General features: G+C 46.5%; 1 protein-coding gene across 1 annotated transcript in view; it reads left to right on the top strand.

Moving 5' to 3' along the window:
- The first annotated feature begins 8,100 nt into the window (after positions 1 to 8,100).
- PPARGC1A (PPARG coactivator 1 alpha) overlaps positions 8,101 to 23,852 on the top strand; it is a 647,562-nt gene continuing 631,810 nt past the window's right edge. The window contains exon 1 of the mRNA XM_060655328.3: positions 8,101 to 8,643. The gene's annotated coding sequence lies outside the window, so the exon portion shown is untranslated. The remainder of the gene's footprint in view (positions 8,644 to 23,852) is intronic.

The raw sequence follows: 23,852 nt of genomic DNA, 5'->3' as shown, positions 1-23,852 counted from the left end.
CAGGTGCGGGTGCCTAGAGTGGAAGCATGGGAGGGATTGTTTTAAGGGCTTTGATCCAGAGAGCGATGGAAGCCCACTGAAGGGAAGCCATGATTAGATCTGTGCTTTGGAAAGATTATCTTGGGGCACCTGGGTGGCACGGTCAGCATCCCATCCGACTCTTGATCTCGGCTCGCGTCATGATCTCAAAGTTCGTGAGATCGAGCCTCAAGTGTGGCCCGGCACGGACAGCGCGGAGCCTGCTTGGGATTCTTTCTCTCTCTCTGCCCCTCCCCCACGCACACTCACGCACTCTCTATCTCTCTCTCTCTCTCACAATAGTAACCTTAAAAAAAAGTTTAAAAAAATTTGAAAAAATGGAAAGACCATCCCACTCGCAGGGTGAAGGAGGGCTGGTCGAGGGTAAGAATGGATGTAAAAAGACCTGTCGGGAATCTACTGTAAGGTCCTGGCAAGAGAGGAAAGTGGCCTGGAAGTTTTTAAGGGGAGGAAACACCGCCTGCGGGTGTTGAAGGGGAGGGAGGGGCAAATTACTCTTCTCGCAACATGGTCCAGACTTCCTCCTGATTGGCTCTTACGGACAAACACAACGTGCAGTGGGATCTTCAAAGGGACCTCCAGGAATGGTGGCCCCAGGTGGTCTGAGCGTCCAAGCTTCTGTAGACGTCTCACCCCCTGGCTATCTAGAGCCTCTCATTTTTCAGCAGATGTAGCAGCCAAGTCAGATAAACCAGCGTGACAGGTGATCCGATCTCAAGTCCAGCCTTTATTGGCTTCTCTCCCACTGAACTCCCGTCCTCTGCTCAATGGCTGATACTGTAAAGTCACTCACTCGGTATCCATTGCCCCGCCTCCTACTTAACCCTTTGGTACTTAGAGGCCAGAAAGCTGAAAACTACATTTCCCAGATTTCTTTGCGGAAAAGGCCACGCATGTGACTAAGGTGCCCCCAAACAAGGTGCCTGCTCTAGACGGACAGGCAGAAGTGCGCAACGTATGGTAGCTGCTCGGGGCAGGAGATCAGTCTGGCAAAGTCTTGTTTTTCCAGGGCAGCGGGTAGTAGAGTGGCTGGTGTCCACTCCCTACGGTCATGCGGCTTCTTTCTCTGGCTGTTTTGTTCCTATTTGTAGCATCTAAACCCAATTCGCTGGCCCATCCCAGTAATTACATAAGTTCCCTCAGACTTATCTGCTTAAAGTATTGAAGTGAACGCTGTTGCTCTGCGAATAAGAATCTGCAATTCATTTATTATTATATATTTTCTTTGTTGCTCTACGTATAGTGTTACTTTTCCCTGAACAAAGTATGAACTCTTTAGAGACGAGGAAGAGGTCACGGGTCCTCTGTAATGTCAATCAGTTTGCCTGCCTGACAGCCAAATCATCGTTCTTCCAGAAATAGGAGGCTACCAGATTGTGCCCTCGTTTTCCTCTGGGAAACCACATCTTCTCCACTCTCACAGTTTACATGCTTTGGTAGTGTGGATTCCACCAACAGAGCCACGGATGGCCATGTGACTCAAGTCTGGTCGGTCAAGAGTACTGCTTCCCACTGGCTAGTGTAAAGATGCCTGGACCCAATCAGAGCCAGTGACTTGTAGTCTCAGGGTTTTGTCCGGGACTGTTGAGAGAGAGGGGCATCTGTCTACTCTCTTTCTGTTAGAACCACCGGTAAAAAGGAGGCGATGAGCCAGGTGCTTTACCGGAGGCTCTGTGAGAGACTGGGCATGAGGTCAACCCAAAGGCAAGCAACACCAAGAAACTGTTCATGCTGTTCGAGCCTTGCATAGATCCAGCATTGCCTGAAGACAGCCCTATCCTTGGTCTCTTCAGTTAGATAAGCTAACAAAACACACACTCTCTCTCACTCTCTCTCTCTTTCTCTCTCTCTCTCTCTTGCTTTAGCCCGGGAAGTGGAGTTTTCACCACTTGTAACCATGAGTCTTGACTAAAACAGGAGTTGTCCCTAAATATCTCCTGATTGGCTCATCAAAACAAAAAAGCACAAAACAAAACAAAACAAAACACCAACCACCAACAAAAACCTGAAGGCCTTGACTCCTTATTTCTTTTCTTTTCAAATTTTCTTTCACGTCTACTCCAGAGGGACCCACATGCTGACATGGCTGCACTTTTAATGATTTGGTGGGACGATTCAAATAAAACTGAGAGGCACCCTGATCCCTTATCCTCTTAAACAAACTGGCAGCTGCTTCTGGAAGGAGAGAGGCTCCAAGTGAAGGCCAAGCAATGAGAAGGATGATGTGGCTCTGAGCTCTGTCCTGTGGTGGATGCTGAATTGCCTTTGTGGCGCATGATGGTTGAGGGCATGTGCCATAGCACCGTATTGCAGTCAGGGTTACTTGGGTTGGAATATTACTTCCGCATTCATTAGATGTGTGATCTTGGCCAAGCTGCTTAACTTCTATGAATTCAACTCAAACTGGCTTATAATTAAAGAGGAGTTTATTGGCTTGTGAATTTGGAGAACCCAGGGAAGTGTCTAGCTGCAGGTTGGGCTGGATCCAGTTGTTCAAAAGGTGTATGTCAGGAACCCGGGGTGCTTCCTGTCAGGGCTGGATCTTCAGGCTGGCTTTCCTCTGGGCTGGCTTCATTCTCAAGCCCAGTTGGGTTCATTCTCGTGGGAGTAACATGGTCTGGAACAGCTCCAGGCTTACATCTTCCTGGCTTTGCTCTCCCAGCAGAAAGAGCATACCTCTTGCCCTACAGCTCCTGTGAAAATCTGAGGGAGAGCTCTTACCAGGACGGCTTGGGTCACAGGCACATATCTGGAGTGAGGCAGTTAGGTCAGATCACCGAGGCGGGGGAGGGAATGTTTCTCAAAGGGAAAGCAGGGGGCTGTTACTGGAAGAGGGAACTGATGGTAACTGGGTAAAAACAACAGATGCCACTTCTTACTCTCCTAGGCTGTGTTCTCCGGGGGAAAGTGGAAATGTAATAGTTCCCACTTCACAAGGTTTTTGTAAAATGAAATGAGTTAATGTTTGGGTAGCAGATGCTCTTGGAGCCCCACCCATATCCCCACAGCCCCTACCATTTCCACGTACATGGCCGCAGATTCTAACAGCCTGTGCATCCCTCTGCCTGAGGACTTTCTCTGGCGGCCAGACCCCACCTTATCCGTGCTTGCCCCAGGTCGTACGTACCGGGGAGTTAGCAACACCTGGGAGCAGCCTTTAGCTGAGGACTTGGAGGGTCAGTACCCAGGTCCTGTCCCCCTCGCCCCTACGATGGGTGAGTCTGATATGTGCACGCTCCACTACCTGCAAGGTTTTCTCAAGCAGTACTGGGTTCCAGTTGCCCAAGGTAGCAACCATCATGCGTCCTTCACTTCCTGTTCTCACTTCTTTTACTCCCCTACTGTGTTTCCTAGGATCTCCTCCCAAATAAACAACTGGCACTAACACTCTTGTCTCACAGTAAGAAAGACTGTCCTGCACTTAACATCATGCCTAACATACCGTAAGCATTCGGGACGTGTTTGTACTTATTATCGCCGTAGTTATTTTCTGCCGTAGTTTGTTGTTGCCTTAACTGCTGCATCCTTCCTTATGTCCTTGCCTTTCCGTGCTTTTCACTGTTATGCCGTTCCTCTGGCCTCCGCACTTTGCCTTGTCTCGCTACTTCTTAATTTTCACCTTTCCCCAGGGTAGCTGCACTTTTGATGAGAGGCTGGAAATTTTTAAACAATTACAGAGAAAAATTGGCAACTAAAATAATCGTTAGATCAAACAACATTTGTCAGGGACTATAAACTTCTTGAAGGCAGGAAAGATACTGGTTTTCACTTTGCCTAGAAGTAACACATGGGTTTGTATTCAGAGGGCTTTTAAAAATAAGACAAATTAGCAGACTTTGTTTTAATAAAGGAAGGAGACTGAATGAATTCTACTTCTTTTGTGTATCACATCTGCTTCCCCTCTGCAGTTTTAGCCCAAACGATCATTTTTTATCCACATCCACGACAATTTGCCCTCTCCCATCTGCAGAGCAGAGCCACCATTCACTAAATGATACTCTAGTGGTAGAGACTGTAAATGCACCTCATTTATAAAAAGGAAAACACCCCAGCATCATCTGGACTATTAACCAATTTCCAATATGAGATTAATGCAAAACTTGGGGGGAAAGTGTTTGTGAATAAAGATGGATTTTCTCATTAATGGGATGATACCAGTTGGACAAATCACACATTTTTGCTGTGACAAATCATGACTTGGCAAGATGACAGGAATGTATGCAGAAGAAAGTTTGGTTTGTCTTGAGAAAACCCAACTGCAGCGGATTTAGAAATCAAAAGCTTTCTGTTTTGGGTTTCTATCTTCAGACCTCTGACTACCGTACAGCAAGAAGTTGGCAAGGTGGCCGGGGTGATCTTTCCTCAATGAGCTTGCTCTCTTCTCTCTGCTTCCCGAGGGGTTGTTGCATCTGTTCTGGGCCCCAGTGGGGGTAGGGAGGGAAGGGATGGCTTGTTTTTATGTTGTTGGGAACTGGCAAACAAACCTCCATGTTACTGTGCTCATGCCAGGTGAGCAAATCTACTGAGGAAGAATTCTTTCAGGGTGACAGGGCTGCCCCGGGAGGGTGGCAGGCTGGGCAGAGAGGGAGGCGTTCTATCAGAAGTCTGTCCAGGCGGCCCTCTTCGGGCCTCCTCTGCTTAAAGAGAAAGAGCCAGAGATTTGAAGGGAGCCAAACATTGGTGGCTGGAGGCCAGACTTCATTTGTACAAATATTTTCCTGCGTGTCACTCCGAGAAGATTCTTTCCACCTGTCCCTGCCTTTTGCCCCTTCAGGTCTCTGCAGTCCCGGGCCTTGCTCAGTGGACCCATGCACCTGTTTTTCCTGTGTGTTTGGGGTCGGGCAAGACTAATATTCAGGGAAAGAGAAGTCACGAACCAGAAGTCTTTGGTTCAAGACCCAGCTCTGCCTTTTAACTAGCGGTGGGTTGGAGGGGGAATTGGGAGTCTGAGTCCGATTCCTCATCTATAAAACAAGAATAGTGAGAGCTTCCTAACAGGGTCTTCATGAAGAGTGGATGAGCTAGTGAATGCGCGATCATCGTTTAAGTGAACACGTCTCACAAATGTACATTTCGGCAGTTAGAGGGGGGAACCACTCTCTCTATTCCTGGGGTGGGGGGTGCGGTATGGGAACGGGTCATAGGGCAGTACTATGATGGGCTCAGTTAGAGCTGGATGGGAGAGGTAGGCGGGTCTCAAAGTTTGGGTTCAGTTCCTACTGGGCAGCTGGGTGAACTTAGGCAGAGTTCTTTAGCATCTCTGAGCCTATTTCTCATCTGTGAAATGGAGATGAAGAGTCTGATTTCTTCCAGGATCGTTGTGAGGAATAAATCCACTCATTCAACCAATACGAAAAGGGGATCACAGAGACAGAAGTAACTTCCTCTACTGGGGTGGGGGAAACCAGGGAAGCAATAAGTGGCTGCAGGCACAGAATGTAAATTTGAGCTACACTATACAGTTGACCCTTTAACGGTATGGGTTCGAACCGCACGGGTCCGGGTATACATGGGTTTTTTAAAATAAATACAGTACCGTACCGTGAATGTATTTTCTCTTCCTTATTTTTTTCTTGATAACATTTTCTTTTCTCTAGCTTACTTTAAAAAAATTTTTTTAATGTTTATTTATTTTTTAGAGAGAGAGAGAGAGAGTGAGAACCAGGGAGGGACAGAGAGAGAGGGGGAGACACAGAATCCGAAACAGGCTCCAGGCTCCGAGCTGTCAGCACAGAGCTCGACGCAGGGCTCGAACTCACGAGCTGTGAGATCATGACCTGAGCCAAAGTTGGACGCTTAACCGACTGAGCCACCCAGGAACCCCTCTAGGTTACTCTGTTGTAAGAATATAGTATATGATACATATACAAAACATATGTCTATCAGCTATTTATGTTGTTGGTAAGGCTTCCAATCAACAGTAAGCTATTAGTAATTAAGTTTGGGGGGAGTCAAAGTCAGACCCAGATTTCAACTGTGTGGAGGTCTGCCCCAACCCCTGCATTGTTCAAAGGTCACCTGTAAATGAAAGCACTCTACAGACTAGGTTTCTATAGAAGCAATATTCTATATTTCCATAGTAGAAATATTATCTAAAGAATTTTATTTAGAGAGGAGAGCTAAGAAACCCCAGACATTGGTCCTAATCTTATATTTTCCAGTCCTTTTACATTTAATATTTATAGGCTTACGACTGCAGGAGGATTAAAACAGCATGAAGAATGCTTCCGTCTTTCCCCAGGAAACAATAGAAGGAATGATGGAGGTGAAGCCCCTCTATTCAATAATGGTGAGATCAGCACTAATTTTGATAACTGAATAGAATTTTGTGGGTCTAATACTTCTTAAAAACTATTGTGTTTTTGAAGCGAAGTCAGTCAGCATTATTTGGGTCTGAAGTTAGTACATTAAATTTCATCTCTCCATGTTCTTTCTTTTCTTTCTTTCTTTTTTTTTCTTTTTTTTTTTTTTGGTTAGGAAAAAAATCCCTTTCCCCTTCATTAAAATCTGTAGTGGCCAGTGTGGTTAGGGACTACTGATTTGAAACACCATTGTTCACAAACCCAGAAGAGGAAGGTGACCTAATTTTTTTTTTTTTAAAGATCATTTGATGTATCTTTGAAAAATAAGTCAGTCTCAGGAAAAAACAAACAACCAACCCTCCCCCCCCAAAACCCCCAAAATACAAGTATTTATCCAGAAAGCTAATATATTTTCTGAATCTCTACTTGGGAGCAATGCCATTTGCAAGAAACAGAAACTCTTTCTACAGAGATCCTTTCTCCTGCTTTATTTCCCCTCTGAAATCATGAGCCGATGTTTGTGACATCACTGGGTTGCTGTGGAAATGTTTATTTCACAGAGGATTTCGACCTCAAGTGGGTAATTTGTAGGAGGAAGTGTGAAGTCTTGGAAAAACACAATCGGTTTGAATAAAAATGGGCCGCATTTGAAAAAAGAATTCAGAAAGAGAACAATATAAATTGTCTATAACAGGTTGTTTCAAGTTTTCCTGTGAGCATTCCAATACTTGTAAGAGCATCTTACACTGATAGGCCCATTTTTATTTGAATTTTACTCACTGGAAAGATCTGTATAAAGAGTTGGGGGGAGCAGGTAAGGAATGGGTTTTTGCATTAAAAAAAAACTTTTGGCTACTCAATTATTAAAACTGAAAAGGAGATTTGGTCCTAAATACCATCTTGAGGTGTGTGTGGGGGGGGATTATATCTGTTTATATTTTTAGAACATACAATAGACTTAAGAGAATTGCTCCATTTAAAGAATTGTGACTCAAGGGGCCTGAGTTTTAGTTGCAGAAGCTACAAAATCCCTTTTCGTCTGAAACTGTTAAATCAACAGAATGCCAAACTAGAGCCTTTCTTCCTGCTGGGGCAGTATTGTCCCCTAAATCCACTTTCCAGTTTTCTCAGCCTAGCCTAGTTTGATGTAGCATTGACTTAGCTTAACTACAGCAACCGGCAAAAGGAAGTGGCTTTGCATTTGGGATGGGAGGAGGCGGCCACGGGTGTGTGTGCGTGTGTGTGTGTGTGCCTGCGTGTGCGCACGCGGGGGACGAGGGGCCCCGGGGAAAGAAAGAAAATCGAGACATAGCAACTGTGTGAAAATAATTTCCCGTGGCTGGAAGAGGGGTCTCTGCACGGGAAAGCAATTTTAGGAATTAAAAAAAAAAAAAAAAATCTTCAAAAGAGGGCGGGAGGAAGGCTCGCTAGGAGGGTGCGGGGCGTAGCGAGGGACATGTGCGTCTCCGCGGGCATCTTCCTCTCCCCCTCCCCGCGCGCCCACCTGCCCGCGGCCGCACCCGCGCCCCCTGCCGTCCCGGAGAGCGCGCGGCCGGCCGTGCGGGGAGCCGGCGGGGGGGGGGGGGGGGGCTGCAAAGGTCTGGCGGCGCGGGCTGATTTAGTGGCCGGGGCTGTAGTACAGGCTGTCCCCGGCAGCCGGCGGAGTCAGCGCGCCCACGTGACGGCCCCGGCTCTCCGGTGAGCTCCCCAAACAGACGCACACCCAGCCACACGCGCGCACACACACACGCACGCACCCCCGCGCGCACACGCCCGCCCGCCCGCTCTGCCTCTGCGCCCTCCATCCCGGCTCGCTCATTCTCTCGCCCTCTCGCTTCCCCTGCGGTCTCTCGCTCTGCGCGCACACACCACACACACGCACACGCACACACACGCGCGCACACACGCAGCCGGCACAGGCGGCGGCGGCGGCGGCGGCGGCGGCGGCTGCCCAAGTCAGGACGAACCTCTGTAGGTACCGTCTTGAGAAGGCGGCGGCGGCGGCGGCAGCCCGAGCATCCCTCCTCACCCGGAGAGCGAGCACCGCCGAGAGTTTGCGTTCCCTTTGCCGTTCCCTTCCCCCTCCTTTTCTTTATTTTCAAGAGAATTTGTTCTTCGCTTATTGGTTTAATTTGATTTTGAAAATTTTGGGTTGCTTTTGTGTGTGTGCTTTTTTTTTTTTTTTTTCTTTCCTCATTTTATTTGCATCCAGAGCATGGCGGGCTGCGGGCTGTCGGAAGACACCTTCTTCTCTTCCTTCTTTTACAACTACGGCTCCTCCTGGGAAACCCCTTCCAGCCAGGTAAGGGGTGGCTCGGGGCCCGGCGGCGTCGCGCCCTGTGCCCCCTGCCGCGCGCTCACTTGGCACTCGGCGGGGAGGCAGAGGCTTGGGAGGGGGGTGGGGAGGCTGGGGGGCCAAGTGGGTCGCACTGTCTGGGTCAGTGCCAAGCGGCGAGAGGAGGTGCCCCTCTTCCCCAGCGCCAGCTCTTCAGTCTCCAGGGGCGGTCGCGTCCCTCCCATGCCCAATCTGCCTCCCTACCCCCCCACCTCCCAACCCAGTGGGAACCCGAGAAAGAGGCAGGAGCCGGCACGTTACCCCGAACAACTCCTGGCAAAACCGGGGAACTCGAGCGCAACCTTCCCCAAGTCGCCGCGGGCGCCGCGCCCCTGTGCGCCCGGCGCCTGCCCGCCCTCCAGTTGCGCCGAGGGGCTGCGGAGCTGTGAGTCCCCCGCGACGTGCTGTTCCCCTTCCACTCCCCCCCGGGCCCGGAGCTATCTCTTTCCCTAAAATGGCTGCAATCTCAAGTGGAGGCGTCCCCTGACCCCGCGGAGGCGGGGGTGGGGGGGGGGCAGAGTGGATGCTCTGGCGCCCATGACCCCGCGCTTCCCATGGCGCGCACAGGCACCCCACAAACACACACACTTAACTTTGATGACTGTGCAATGCAGTCCGGCTGCATCGTGCCCTCGACGCTCCCCGCCGCCGGCCTCTAGGTGTGCATGTCGGTGTGACTCCGAGGTGGAGGGGCCGGGGAAGCTGGAGGTGGACGCCGGAAGGGGGGGGCGTGGAAGGAGATGGGTGTTAGCCGGACACGGATAACCTGGAGAGACAGGACTGTGCTCAGGGTCTAGGGGTGCAAAAGCTATTCTGAGAGCCAGAGCGAGCAAGAGAGAGAGGAAAAATGCCTTTTAATTAAATAACTGTTGTAGTCTGCTGCCCCCACCGCTTGTTTGGTGAAAGTCTACAGGCATCTGTCATCTCCAAACTACACGGGGAAGTGGAGCTGGAGTCGAGGGAGGGGAGGTGTGTGTGTGTGTGTGTGTGTGTGTGTGTGCACGCGCGCGCGTGTATGTGTGTGTGTGTGTGTGTGCGCGCGCGCGCGTACACGCGCATGTCCTGGCTGGGGAAAGTTGGGGCCGGAGGAGAGGTGAAGGAGCAATGGTGAAAGGCAGCAGCAACTCGGTGGGCGGTCGGGGCTCCGGGCGCTGGGGATTCCCGAGCCCGGCGGAGTGCGCGCCGCGGGGGGAGCCGGGCGGCGGGGGTTGGGGGTGTCGAGGAAAAGAGCTCGGTTCGGCCCGGCTCACGGGGCCGCCGCGGCGTCTCTTCTCCCCAGCCTGCCCGCCAGCCTCGGCCGCTCGCGGGGCTGCCCGCCGCACTCGCCGGCTCTGGCGCGCTCCCTCCCGGGCCCGGGGCGCAGTGAGCTCCAGGCTGAAAAGCCAAACCCCCGAAGCAAAACAACCGAAAAATGCGCTCCGCCGCCCCCGCATCACCCCCAGTTTCGAAGAAACGGAAATCTCCAAACTAGTAGTTGCCGGGCGAAGCCCTGGCGTCTCCGGCGAGGGCTCCCCAGAACGCGCCGCGGCCATCCGAGTGAATAATACATAAGGGCGGTCCGGGAGCCTTGGAGAGGCTCCTGCCTCCGCGGCAGCAGCAGCGGGAGGCGGCGGCGAGCTCCGGCCAGACCGCCGGGCCGCCGCCGCGGGTGGGGGCGTCTGGGCGGCCCCCGGGAAGCGCGCCCGGCGCGGAGCTGCGGATGGGGCGAGAGGGCTGCCCAGGCGCGTGGAGTGGGGGTTCGGGGCGAGGCAGCCGGGAAAGGGGAGGCCCCGCTGTGAGTAGAAACTTGAAGAAACTGCCAGGGTGGTCGGGCTGGCGCTGGAGTTGGGGGACTCGAGGGGTGCCGTGGCTGCCCACGGCCGGTGCAGGGGGGCTTTCTTCAGACCACCCCCCGGGTCCTGCGGGACCCCGTGCTCTGCGTGCTAAGCCGCACCGGCTCCGGGTAGTCGAGGGCCAACGACCCAACTCCAGCTCTCCAGGAGCAGGCGTCCGCGCTCGTGTGTGTGTGTGTGTGTGTGTGTGTGTGTGTGTGTGTGTGTGATTGTCGATGAGTCAGAAACCAACCCCAGCTCGCCTTTAAGGACCCAGACGAGTAGGAAAAGGCTTGAAGCGCACAGCCCGCACGAGCCCGGCGGGGATTCGGGACTCGGGATTCCTCGGCAGCGCCGCGCCCCCCAATCCCGGAGTCAGATGCGTTAGGATAAGTTTCCAGGCGCGTACCTCCGACCTGTATCTCGAGGCCGCGAAACTCAGGCACTGCGTTCGCCTCTGAAAAGAGAGAAAAAGGATGGAAGGAAACTCGCAGTGAGACAGCTTTACAGCGATGCGAGCTTTGGCAACATCTTTAAGGAGATAGGGAACAAGTCGTTTGTGAGCGTTTAAAGAGCGTAGGGCCGTGGCCCGAATTTGCAAGACTGGCAGTCACGTGCAAACTCCTTGGAAACCGTAGGAGGTGGGCGAGAGGGAGGGGAAAGGGGGCAGGATCGGAGTAAAGGAAAGAGGGAGCCAGAGAAGCGGGGGGTGGGGGGGGGGGCGCGGCATTTATAAAGAGGAAACCTATCGGTTTCCCTGGGTAAAGTTAGTTTAACTTGATTTGGAAAAGCATTTTCCCAAAAGGCAAGATCTTTCTTCTAGAAAAGGAGACTCGTGTTGCTAAGAAAATCGGAAAGAATTTCTGATAAAGCAGCTGGCGCTGCTCTGTGGAGGATGATTAGCTGGCAGGCTGGATTGTACGGTGAGGAGAGGGAGATTATTTGCAATATTGATCTCTCTTCCAGTGGTGCGGTGTGAACTTGACGATAAAGTACAGAAACAAACGAGAGATGTACCTCATTAGAGAAGGGTGCCCTCAAGTGCTACCGAAGCCTTCATCTCTGGTGGTGAACGCAGCCAGGCAGGGCGTCTTGCCGGGGTTTGCGGTTTCCCCCGCGGCCGGATCACCATTTTCCAGGGATGCAGCTATGTGCCTAAGAACCTAGGTCCTTAGTGCTCGCCAGTTCACATTTTCAGCGGTGGGGCATGGGCACATGACCGAGAAGCCTGCCCCTAACTGTTCTTCGTCGAAAAAGGAAAAAACAAACAAACAAAACCAAAGGCAACACTAAATCTCATCTTGGACTCAGGCAGGGCTGCTATGGGGAGGCCTGGGCCAAATTTGAGAGAGTGAGACTTATTCATGATTTTTACCTGAATTCCTGCCAAAAAAGCTTACAAACCCTCCACTCCCTAAAAATAGCTTTGCTCTTCAAATATAATTTGTTTACTCTACCTCAATTAAAAATAAAACCATCTTCCTGGTGTTACAAAGTGCTTGTGAACGTAAGGGTTGACTGTACTAAAAAAAAAAATCAAGCTTTTTATTTCTAGATCAATATGATGTGCTCTCGACATCTAATACCATGTAAAAGGAGCCTTTTTACAACATCAATAGCAGGCAGGCATGTCTCCCTAAGAAGCTCTTTTCCTGGAATCACAAGGCATTTTGATTACGTTCATTTTCACAAGAAACATGATTATGACACCTCTAGTTATAAACAAGCAAGTGAAAAAAAAATAATGAGGATGGGGGCTCTTTATGTAGAAATCTAGAAATTTGGAAACAACTGGGGCATTTATTCACTACCGAACCCCAGAACAAAAACAGAAACCCAACCACGAATGATTGTTGACTCGAAGGTGTTCAGGCTTCTCTGTGACATTTTAGCACTCAGGCTGGGGGAGGGGGGATCAGGGTGATATTTTGGGAGAGAGCCCAATGTGTATCAGAGCCGAAACTGCATCTGTTACCATTTAAAAACTGGGAAATTCCATCTTATATCTGAATAGACCATGTTGCAGATCGTTTGCACCCACTTGCCAATGTGCAAAACATACCATAGTGCGAGTGTGTGTGTGTGTGTGTGTGTGTGGGAAGCATCTGCTTAGGTGGAATTTATTTCTTCGATTCAGATGAAAACCCCAATTAAAGTGTGTATGTGAAATGTCTCTGAGTTGGCTCGGTGCAGCAGACAGCAGACCATTCTTTAATTTACAGTTTCACGCCTAGGGATGGCAGTAGTGTGAGCTTCCAAAACCCAGCATTATCTTTTTCTGTTGTGCTTTTCAACCTGCAAGGCTCTCCTGTGGTGGTTTGAGTCTCCATCATGATGCGGAAGGTAGAGTGGTCATTACTGCTTGCAGCGTGGACCTAGGTCACCTTTATTTGGTTGTCACTGTGTGAGCCCAAATCAAGGCAGGCCGGGTCTGTATGATACTGAATCAATCAGTGGGAAGTGAAAAATGGAGCCAATCCATGAGGCCAGACATCTGACGTTACTCAGACGTTACTCAGAACTGATTGCCCAGTTCTTCGGTTACTGGATAGCCTAACCTGAGTTTGTGAAGAGACCTACTACCACCAGACTCGACTATGCTTCTTGGCTTTTCTTGCCCCCCGCCCCCCAGCCCCTGCCTCTCCCTCAGATTTTCCAGACTCGAAATATAAAATGGCATCCTTATATGGACACACACTAGCTTTCCAGAGTAGGCAGTGACTGTTTTGAATTTGGCCCAGGAGTTTTGTTAGCCAGCATCTGCAATTCTTTCCACTCACTCTATCTTTTCAAGCAGGATAGAAGTTTCAATGCAGAATCATTAATGGATGTGGGTAAGTTGTTGAAAGCTTGTGCTGACTGCCTATTTTTTTTTTTTTTTTTTTTTTTTTTTTGGCTTGGCAGAACTTCCATGAATATGGATAGCCAAGCAGAAAGCAGCCCACTGAGGAACGCTTCTTTCCCATCCAATCCAAGTACTATAAAGAATTCAATACTCTTTTCTTCTTTCCTGGTTATTTCATAATTCTCAAAGTAGTAACAATGTTTGGATCCACGGAGGTGAGCCAAGACTTGGGAATGTCCTGCATGTACAAGGTTGTTGGAAAACCGGTATCTTAAAGTTCAAAAGATACAAACTGGGTTTCTAAATTTTTTTTTTACATTTATTTATTTTTGATAGAGAGAGAAGGAGCACAAGTGGGGGAGGGGCAGAGAGAAGGAGACAGAATCCGAAGCAGGCTCGAGGCTCTGAGCTGTCGGCACAGAGCCCCACACGGGGCTCGAACTCACAAACTGCGAGATCGTGACGTGAGCCGAAATCGGACGCTTAACCAACTGAACCACCCAGGCGCCCCTAAACTGGGTTTCTATGCACTTTAAACATTTTTATTTTCCTGAAGATGTGCGGATGAACTGCAAAGTCATTTTTAGGTGCATTTCTATATATTTACTTTAAATACATTTTAGAAGTACATTTTCTAAATCTGGCTCACATGACCCCCGTTTTCCCAACGTTGGGTTTCTCCTCGGTGGATAGAAGAGCAAAAGAGACTTTTGTAATATTTTGGGTTTCTTGGGGGTCTTCCTGTATGGCTGGCTTCCTTAAGGCACCAGCTTGGAAATACTGTTTGCTTTTCCTTGTAAAATTCTGGTAACCTAAAACTTAGGAACCAAGCAGCAGTGATGAGAGCTACCGTTTTTTAATGCTGTTCCAAACACTCTGCGAGTATTTGAATCCTTTAATCTCCAAGACAACATACGAATTAGGTACTTTTGTTATCGTTCCCATTTCATAGATGCAGAAAATAAGGCACAGAGTTAAATACTTTGTCTCTCAGTGCTGGGTAGGGGCGAACCTAGGGTATCCTCTAGCCAGTCTGGTTTCAGAGCTCAGAGTACCAACTAATTCTTTCTCTCCACACTACTTACTCTCCAGTACAATGTAAGACATCACGTGGGTTCAGGTACATGTCTAGCAAGTTTGTGATGGTGTCATTCATTTCCCAGCTTCATGAAATAGTGAAGATCGCCTGTGTTTGCCCAAGTTTGTCCATTTTTTGTCTGCTCATTGACATAACCGGGTAAGATTCTCTTTGGTAAATGAGATGAAGTCTTCTGTTTCAGCAAAATCAACCGTAACCACCTGATGCTTTTCTTTTTTCTTGGTGATGGACTAAATGTTTTCAGTTTGCCCCCCCCCCTTTTTTTTTTTTTTGGTTTGAATGGTTGATTCAGTTTGAGAGATAGGGTCTTTAGACTGCCAGCTCCCAACCTCAGATAATTATGACTTAGTGGAGGACCCATTACAAATATATGTATCAGTATAATAACACTCTACAGAACAAATATAATTTTAACATTCATGAATAGAATAGTTTTATAAATAATCACTCAGATGCATCATGAAAATCCTATCATATGTGTGTGTATTTGTGTGAGTTTATGTAGGATCTATGTGTCATGTATCATATGTATGCATATATATATATGTATATATATACATATATATATGTGTGTGTATATATATACATATATATATGTGTATATATATACATATATATATGTGTGTATATATATGTGTATATATATACATATATATATGTGTGTATATATATGTGTATATATATACATATATATGTGTGTGTGTATATATATATATATATATATAGGCATAAACTTACTCTCATTATGTAAGCAAACCCATATCATGTTGAGTTGCCCTGTATACGGTTATCTTTTCAATTTAGTCCCAAACTTATCCTTTTCAGCATGGTCATGTTATAACAGGTGTCTTTTGCATTGAATCATGCATCTAACGTTTCTGTCCATCATGAACCTCAGGGCTTTTAGTGGTTCATCCCTTATATTGTGATCTTCCAAAATACAGTCGTGGGAAGGGGAGGGAAAACATTAAATGTCAGTAGTTACAGCAAGACAGTCTCTAGGAAGAGGGCAGTTTCTCGGTATTTTCACATTCCTGTGGCCCTAGCGGAAATGTAAAAGTGCAGGGTTTGCATTGGAATGAGAATGGGGTCACCTACCCTTTGTAGTCATCATCAAGGAAGCAGAACTTCCTTCCAGAGAGACCATAGGAAATCAATGATCACACTTTGCCAGTGAAGAGGTAAATGTGGACAGCAGCCGACATTAAATAAAAGGGCAGCAGAAAAGTGATTTACTCTAGAAGGCAGTGTGACTTTTTGGTCCGTTCAAAGAATTCACGTTTTTGATATAATAATTACATTTAAATAGTTTTCTCTTGGAGAATGTTTTTGGAAAAAAGGAAAGGAGAAATGCCATTAGGTGATGCTACCCGCGTTTCCCTTGAACATAGCTATTTAAGGAAGGCAGAGTGCCTGGAGTATGGTCACAGATACGCCCTCCCCTTATTTTTGTCTTAGGAAGAATTGACCTGATTTGTTAAAGTTACTGGATTTCCGTTTGATTGTTTTTAGATTTCTCATAGTCCCTGATGCGGAGGGGAAGCTTGCCGCGGGGGGAAGGCTCCCCTCGACAGCAAAGTGTTGCAGAAGAATCGTCCTAGAGGAGAGGCATGGGGTGGGGGGTGGGGGCGGGAGAAAATGGGGAGAGTGATCGCTGACGTCAAGGGAAATGTAAGTTTGGAAGCTTAATGAGATGTGGAAGAGCAGGTGTGCAGTTCTAATATGCGTCCCCTCTTTTGCGTGCACTTCTGATCGCTTTGTGAGCATTACCTTCTTCCCGTAGGTTTGAAATCTAGAACTTCAGGCGATAGCTAAGGGGCAAAAGGGAGCCTTTGGCTTCTATCCGGGAGAATACGGAACATCTGTGTAATCTCTTGCCTGAAAGCGTATTAGAAAGTGTGTTGGTTGTGTAACGACAAAGCAAAACAAGAAGAGTCACAAAGAAAAAGAAAGAAAAGTCTCACCAGCAACCCCTACCACAGTTTGCTCCAATTTATTATTTCCAGTAGCAGTTTAGTCCCTAATGTTAACAATGAGTGATTATGATTCTGTAGTTTCGTTTACAGCATAAATTAGCATTTTGTTTTCTGTTACGGCTTTTGGATGAGGAATTATAATGTATAATTTGCTGAAAATAGATGTTATCATCTCTTAGGATGAGAACAACCACATAAACTTGAACAAATGATAAAAATGGAATCAATTACATTTCAAATGGAAGCAGTTTACAAACCTCCAAATACAAAGTGGCAATAGTAGCTGGTTATTGTAACAAATAATTAGTTTTTTTAAACAACATTTATTGAATTCCATTGACAATTTGGTAATTGTTCACAGTCGACTGTAGCCCTCCCTCTTCCAGAATGAAATGTGGTGTGGAATGACTGCGTTTTATAAACTGCACTTTTCCTCATTATTTAGTGCTGCCCCCAGAATGCATGTGTATTTGCATAGGCAACCCCTTCTCACTAATAGGAAAATGTTGACTTGAATAAAACGGTGTCGCCAGACCTAGTTGATGGCTTAAGATAAACACCCAAGGGCTGATGATTGACAGTGTTTTCAGGTTCCAAAGAAAGAAAAGAAGCAAATAGTTTAAAAGGGTGTGTGCGTGTGTGAGTCTTTGTTGAAGGGGGAAACATTCAAAATGATTTATCAAATAGACGAATCGTATTTTTGCTTCAGCAGGAATTAATTTCTCTTTGCACTGCTTATGCTCCTTCTCCTCCCTTTTCTGTAGTGTCTTGTCTTGTCCTGGTTTATGTGCCGGCTCACCTCCCACACTACCTAGGAGCCTCCCTGGGGGAAGGCACCTCACCTGCCTTGGTTCTAGATCCTTCCTCTTGTCTAGCCTGTAGTAGACACACAGAACAGATGTGTTGGATAAATGGCTGAAATTTCAGAAAAATATATGTGCCATTACATTACATACAATATTGTGTGCCATTACATGTGTCACCTTATTTATTGTTCTTTGTTCCATCTCAGGATGATGAGGGCAATTCTGCAATGTCATTTTTGAAAACGGGAATTTGACTCGGAGAATAAATGAGTCCTACCTTCATTTAAGCGTCTCCAGGGAAGAGCGTGATTGGTTTACCATAAGCTCACTAGACCTCTTAATTTTTAAAAAAAAATTTTTTTTTTTAACGTTTATTTATTTTTGAGACAGAGAGAGACAGAGCACGAACGGGGGAGGGGCAGAGAGAGAGGGAGACACAGAATCGGAAGCAGGCTTCAGGCTCTGAGCCATCAGCCCAGAGCCCGACGCGGGGCTCGAACTCATGGACTCACAGACCGTGAGATCGTGACCTGAGCTGAAGTCGGCCGCTTAACCGACTGAGCCACCCAGGCGCCCCGACCTCTTACTTTTTAAAATGAGAAATTATGAAGTATATACTTAAATTAATAAATTCAGAAAGGATAAAGGAGGAAAAGTGGGAATCTGAGAGCTTTTGATTTTAATTTTAATTTTTTTTTGGTAACTGCTACAAGCTGAGTGGGTCATTCGTTTTTGATTATTCCTAAGATTAATCTATTTCTTTAAAGTTAATATGCAAAGAAATATGTTCAACATCACTTTATTTTTAGATCCCACGATTGAGTCTGAAACAAATCAGTGGTGCATTATAAACACACAAGAATGTATCTAATGACAGGAGTCAGGCTGAACAGATGCTAAAATAGATGCTTCGTGTGAAGTCGAGGGAGCTGCAGGAGGGGATGGAAAAAAAAACCCCAAAACCTCTAGAAGTTGGAGGGCTTGTGAGGCGAACCCTATGGAGACTTTTTACCCGTGAGATAGGTGCTTGTGCAGTTCAGGGCCGAAGAGACTCCATTTGCTCCTGCGTAAAAGTAGGAATAATGATACCCATCTCCGAGAATACTTGTAAAGATGAAAAGATGCTATTGACTGAGTCAATGTTAGGTCTTCTCAGTCCGTCCTCAAATATTTATAGAGTCCCTACTGACGCGGCAGCCTAGTGGAGTGCCTGGCACATGGTGGGTCCTTAATAAATTATATTGAGTCAATAATAATAAAATCCATGTATTGAACACTTACTACAACATTCCAGAAGCCTTATAAAGTGCCTTATGTGGATTAACTCATTTAGTCATCAGAATAACCCTATGAGGTGGGCACTATTATTGGTATGACATAGTACCTGTCACCAGTGAGGCAACTGAGGCACAGAGATCCCACAGCTCGGAAGTGGTACAGCCGGGATGTTTGCCTATTGTGTCTGGCTTCCCAGCACCCGTTTTAACCATCATGCTAGGCTGAGGGGGATGAACCAGTGGATGACAGGAGAATCAAAGAGGGATCAAACATGTTTCCTTCGGCATGGTTCTGGGACACGAGCCGGGCATCACCTCTCTGCCGCAGAGAAGCTTAGAAAATGCTTTAAGAAGGGAGCAGAGAATAGTGCTATCTATGGTCATTAGGAGGAGGGAGAGTTTACTCTTGCCTGGCAGAATCACAGAAGGTTTTAAGGAGGTGGTGACATTTGATTTGGACTTGGAAAGACGGAGAGAATTTGGGCAGGTGAGTATAATAAGGACGGGAGTGGGGCACAGGGAGTATTTCTGGCAGAAAGAAAACATGGGAGGAATTTGTCAAGGAGTAGTTGTGAAGGGTTTTTTTGGCGATTTGTTTTCATTCAAGATTTATTTTGTGCCTACAATGTGGTGTCCCTGTCCTCAAGGAGCTTTAATTTTTTTTTTTTTTAATGTTCACTTATTTTTGACAGAGAGAGAGAGAGAGAGAGAAAGCAAGCAGGGGATGGGTAGAGAGAGAGGGAGACACAGAATCGGAAGTAGGTCCAGGCTTTGAGCTGTCAGCACAGAGCCCCACAGGGGGCTCGAACCCATGAACCACGAGATCATGACCTGAGCCGAAGTCGGAGGCGTAACTGACTGAGCCACCCAGGTGCCCCTCAAGGAGCTTTAATTTAGTAGGCAAGACATAGATCATGTGACATGTATGGTATGTGTGTAATTTATATCATAGAAGTCTTTTTGTATCTATATCCATACATACACAAATATCATGAATCTGTCATCTACTATTCGTCTATTTATCCACCCATCCATCCATCCATCCGTCTTCATCCTACTTATTGATTTATTCATTTATTTTTGAGAGAGAGCACGTGCGAGCACGTGCACAAGCAGGGGAGGGGCAGAGAGAGGTGGGGACAGAGGATCCCAAGCAGGCTCTGCACCTGACAGCAGAGAGCCCGATGTGGAGCTTGAACTCAGGAACCGTGAGATCATGAACCTGAGCCCAAGGCGATCACTCAACCGACCGAGCCACCTGGGTGCTCCTTTCCTCACTCCCTTTAAACTGCGAAGTGTCAAGAAAGAAGAAGAATGTCTACAGTAAGACCAGGTGAAGGGGCGAGGTCTGTCCTGAAACCCATGTGTGACTTTGGAAATTTACAAGTGGGGCCTTCCCAGGGTGAATCTCCCTCCAGCGGCTCCCCTCCCTCTCTCTTACTCAGCAAAAGGAAGGAGCTGGCAGAGCTGGATCCTGTGAGTAATACAGATCCCAGACTTGCTTTCCACCCTGTTCTGTCACAGGCAAGCAAGCTTTGAAACTTCGTTGGAAAGGGAGGATCTATGCATCATTCAAAATCCGCTCTGTTGACAATGTCAAGAGAACAGTTTAACTAGTAAGTCAAACGTAAGATTTTATTTTGGATCTTCTTGAACTTTAATAGATTCCTAACCTTTTTCTGGGTTAAAATGAGTCACCCGACCTAGAGAGTAAAATAGCATCTGAAGTTGGGGCCACACTCTGGGCCTGTGCAGCTGTGCTAATGAAATCTTTTACTTCTTTCTTTGTGTGACGTCAGACCGAAAGGCTTACATAGCTTTGTGAAAAGAGCCAAAAAATTGTAAAAGGGGATGGAATCATCTTTACAATGTTTATCAAAGGCTTGTTATTTTTAGGAAGTAGGACTCCATTGCTAGTGGATTTTTTGATCTGCTACACAATTGCATGAGAAATAATTGAAAAATTATTTCCCCCAATTCGACTAGTCCTAACGACCACGTTGCTAGAGAAGAGTGGGCTGATTCCTTGGGTACGTGCGTGAAAGTGAACATGCTCGTTCATTCTTCCGAGATTTTGGCGGTATCCATTCTTTTACTGTACTAGGATAATCAAGTGTGATGATGTTTTTGGGGAGTGTTTGTAAACTGTAAAGTTCTGTCTTAGTCATTATCATTATGGTGGAAGGAGGGTATGCTTTCTGAAAAGGGAAACCATTTTTGTATTATAGTAGCACTGAAAACAGACCCAGAAATAAAGTAAATGTTAAATAAGTAGACATTATTCTCACTTAAGTAGTTATTTTTAAAACGCTTGCTTACAACGATATTAAACGTCTGCATTGTGGGGGCTCACTCCAGGAGCAAGGACTAAATCTGTATTAAATCTCTTTGCCTCCGCCGTAATGGATTCCATCAAGTGACCTCTCAAAGCATCCCAAACAAGCATTGACTGAGGTCATTTCAGGCTAATGAGTCTTCCCCAAGCATTACTTAGTTGTTTAAATAAAGTAATTAGAGAAAGTCCTATAATACGAGAGCTTTCGGAAATACTCGAATAGCCCTCCTTTCTGGAGAATTTTGGGAAAATGCCTCCCAGATTTGGGCATATATAGTAAGTAAGCCTTTATTTTAATGTTTAGTTTTGAGAGAGAAAGAGGGGGGAGGGGCTGTGAGAGAGGGGAAGGGGCGGAGAGAGAGGGGGACAGAGGATCTGAAGCGGGCTTCGTGCTTGACTGCAAAGAGCCTGATGTGGGGCTCGAACTCACAAACAGATCACAACCTGAGCCGAGCTGACTGAGCCCCCCAGGCTCCCCAATGAAGAAGTCTTTCTAAACAGTAAGCACTGCTCAAATGCTGGTTGTTACTAGTGATTTTATGCCTGCATTGTATGTAAATAGCTAGTTTTTTTCGTAGTTGATTTATAAATGCCGTGTGTTTTTCTTTTTTTTTTATAACATTGTTTGCACCTCCCGCAACATTAAACACACTGTTGAACATGAAATAGGTGCTAACTAAAATCTTTATCAATCGTTTCAATAGAGAAATAAACCTGGGCTCGTGATGGGAATTTCAAGATATCAGCCCCTAATTCAAAAATGGTCAGACCATAGAGGGGCAGGAATGTTCTCCTTTAAGTACCAACCCCAAAGGCCCTTTCCTTCCAAATTAGGACTAATACCTCTGTTGTCCTGCATTTTCAAGTGCAGGGAATACTTTCCTCCTTTATATTTGGCTACCTAATTAAAAAAATATGTGTGTAAACTTGTTTTCTAGGGCACTGTTTTTGAATGTCATCTGCCAGGAAACTGATAAAAACATATCATTAATTTTTCTAATTGATAACATTTTTGTTTTGGAAAATTTTCCTAAGAAAGTAAAGAAAAGAGAGGAAAATCAAAACCGTACATAATGCAAATACCTAAAGAGAGCCACAGGTGATATTTTAACATATACACTTCTCTACTGTGTTCTTAGCCTTCAGATTTCATTTTTGAATTGGTATCCTATGTATTTTTGTAACCTGATTTTAGCCCAATAAATCATACCCAACTGCCTTGCAGTATTTCATATGCCTCTGTGTCCCTTTTTTTTTTTCTTTTTTTTTTTTAATTTTTTTAACGTTTATTTATTTTTGAAACAGAGAGAGACAGCATGAACGGGGGAGGGGCAGAGAGAGAGGGAGACACAGAACCGGAAGCAGGCTCCAGGCTCTGAGGCATCAGCCCAGAGCCAGGCGCGGGGCTCGAACCCACAGACCGTGAGATCGTGACCTGAGCTGAAGTCGGATGCTTAACCGACTGAGCCACCCAGGCGCCCATTTTGTGTCCCTTTTTAATGGCTCTGTAGTATTCCATTGTGCGATTATAGGACAATTTATTTAACCATCCTCCTAAATATTGGGTATTTAGCTTGTTGCCAATTATGACTGAACCTGGGGGCATATCTATGATTATTTCTTTAGGGTAATACCTAGTGGTAGGACTGCCAGGTCCAAGGGCATAAACATTTTAAGACTTTTGTGTTACTTGCTTCTCAGAAAAGAAGCACCAACTGAACACTCTGAGTAGCTATTTGTTAAGTTCCCAGGTGGAGGCTATTATATAATGAATCCTCATAGTACAGTATTTTCTTTGCCTGTTTGGAAACTTCAAAATAAACCTTTTTTTAATGACTATATCAGTCAAGAGGTTATACTCTTTTTTTTTTTTTCTTTTTTGAGAGAGAGAGGGAGCACGCATACATGTGCACATGCATGAGTTGGGGAGGGGCAGAGGGAGAGGGAGACAGAATCCTAAGCGGGCGCCATGCCCAGCGAGGAGCCCAATGCAAGGTTCCATCTCATGACCCTGAGACCATGAAGAGCCAGGCGCTCAACCGACTGAGCCACCCAGATACCCCAAGACGTCATACTCACAACAATGATGACCTTTTGTCTTCAGCTTTTGCAAATCCTTTGGGCTACTAGAACAAAATGTGGGTTAGGTGACCCAAGCAAATAGTTTATGTCAAGAATTTAACTCTGGTTATCAGATGAGCACTTTTTTCTCTTTTTCCAGGGCCTATCTCTGCAAATATCTACCGCCTTATGTTCTGTTGAGATCTAAAGAGAGAAAAATCTTTCTTGTTCCTCTCACTGAATTACTTAAACTTCAACACAAGGAATAAGCCTGGACTGTAAGCAGTATGTCTTGTCATTCCAGAGATAATTCCAAGGGAAGAGGGATGTTGACTACAATGCACTCATGCGTCGTTATTGTTGGTCTGGTCTGGACGCAGACAAAACAAATCTTAGGGATATTCATGACAATAAAAACTCTTGTACAAAAGTCAGCATGATTAAGTTCTATAATGAAGGCCATTCTCATTTCTCTCTGGCTTTCCCCACTTCCTTTCTCAGATGACCTCCTTGCGACTTTTCTCAGTAGGACTTTTTTAGGACGCTTGGTCCATCGGCAGTATAAACGCCCTTTCCCCAAATCTTGCCTTGACTGAAATTTCATTCCTTTCTAAGAAAGTGCATTTTGGGGAGGGGGCAGCAGTCGTTCGTTTGTTTACATCCCTTAGGCCCAGGGAAGCTGTGGCCATTGTTGCTTCCAGAACATTATACTATCTCACAAAACTGTATGATCCCTGCATAGCCTCCAGTGAAATTCCCATCAGACCTTTCATCCCGGCCATCTTATCATGTTCATGTCACTTCCCTGTGTCCTTCAGGGCCCAGGACCCGGCTCATGTCTCCTCTCTACCCCGAATGCCACCACCCAATGATCTTCAGCATCTGCGCATGGGGAATGTACCCAGTGGCTTAGCTTCCAAGTGGCAGCCCAGTCACGTCGCCCACACCCTGGCCTCGTCCTTTGGA

The sequence above is a fragment of the Panthera onca genome, chromosome B1 (genome assembly GCF_046562875.1).
Source record: "Panthera onca isolate mPanOnc1 chromosome B1, mPanOnc1 haplotype 2, whole genome shotgun sequence".
Lineage (NCBI taxonomy): Eukaryota > Metazoa > Chordata > Mammalia > Carnivora > Felidae > Panthera > Panthera onca.
Note: the sequence above shows the minus strand (reverse complement) of the source record. Positions and strands in the feature narration are given on the sequence as shown.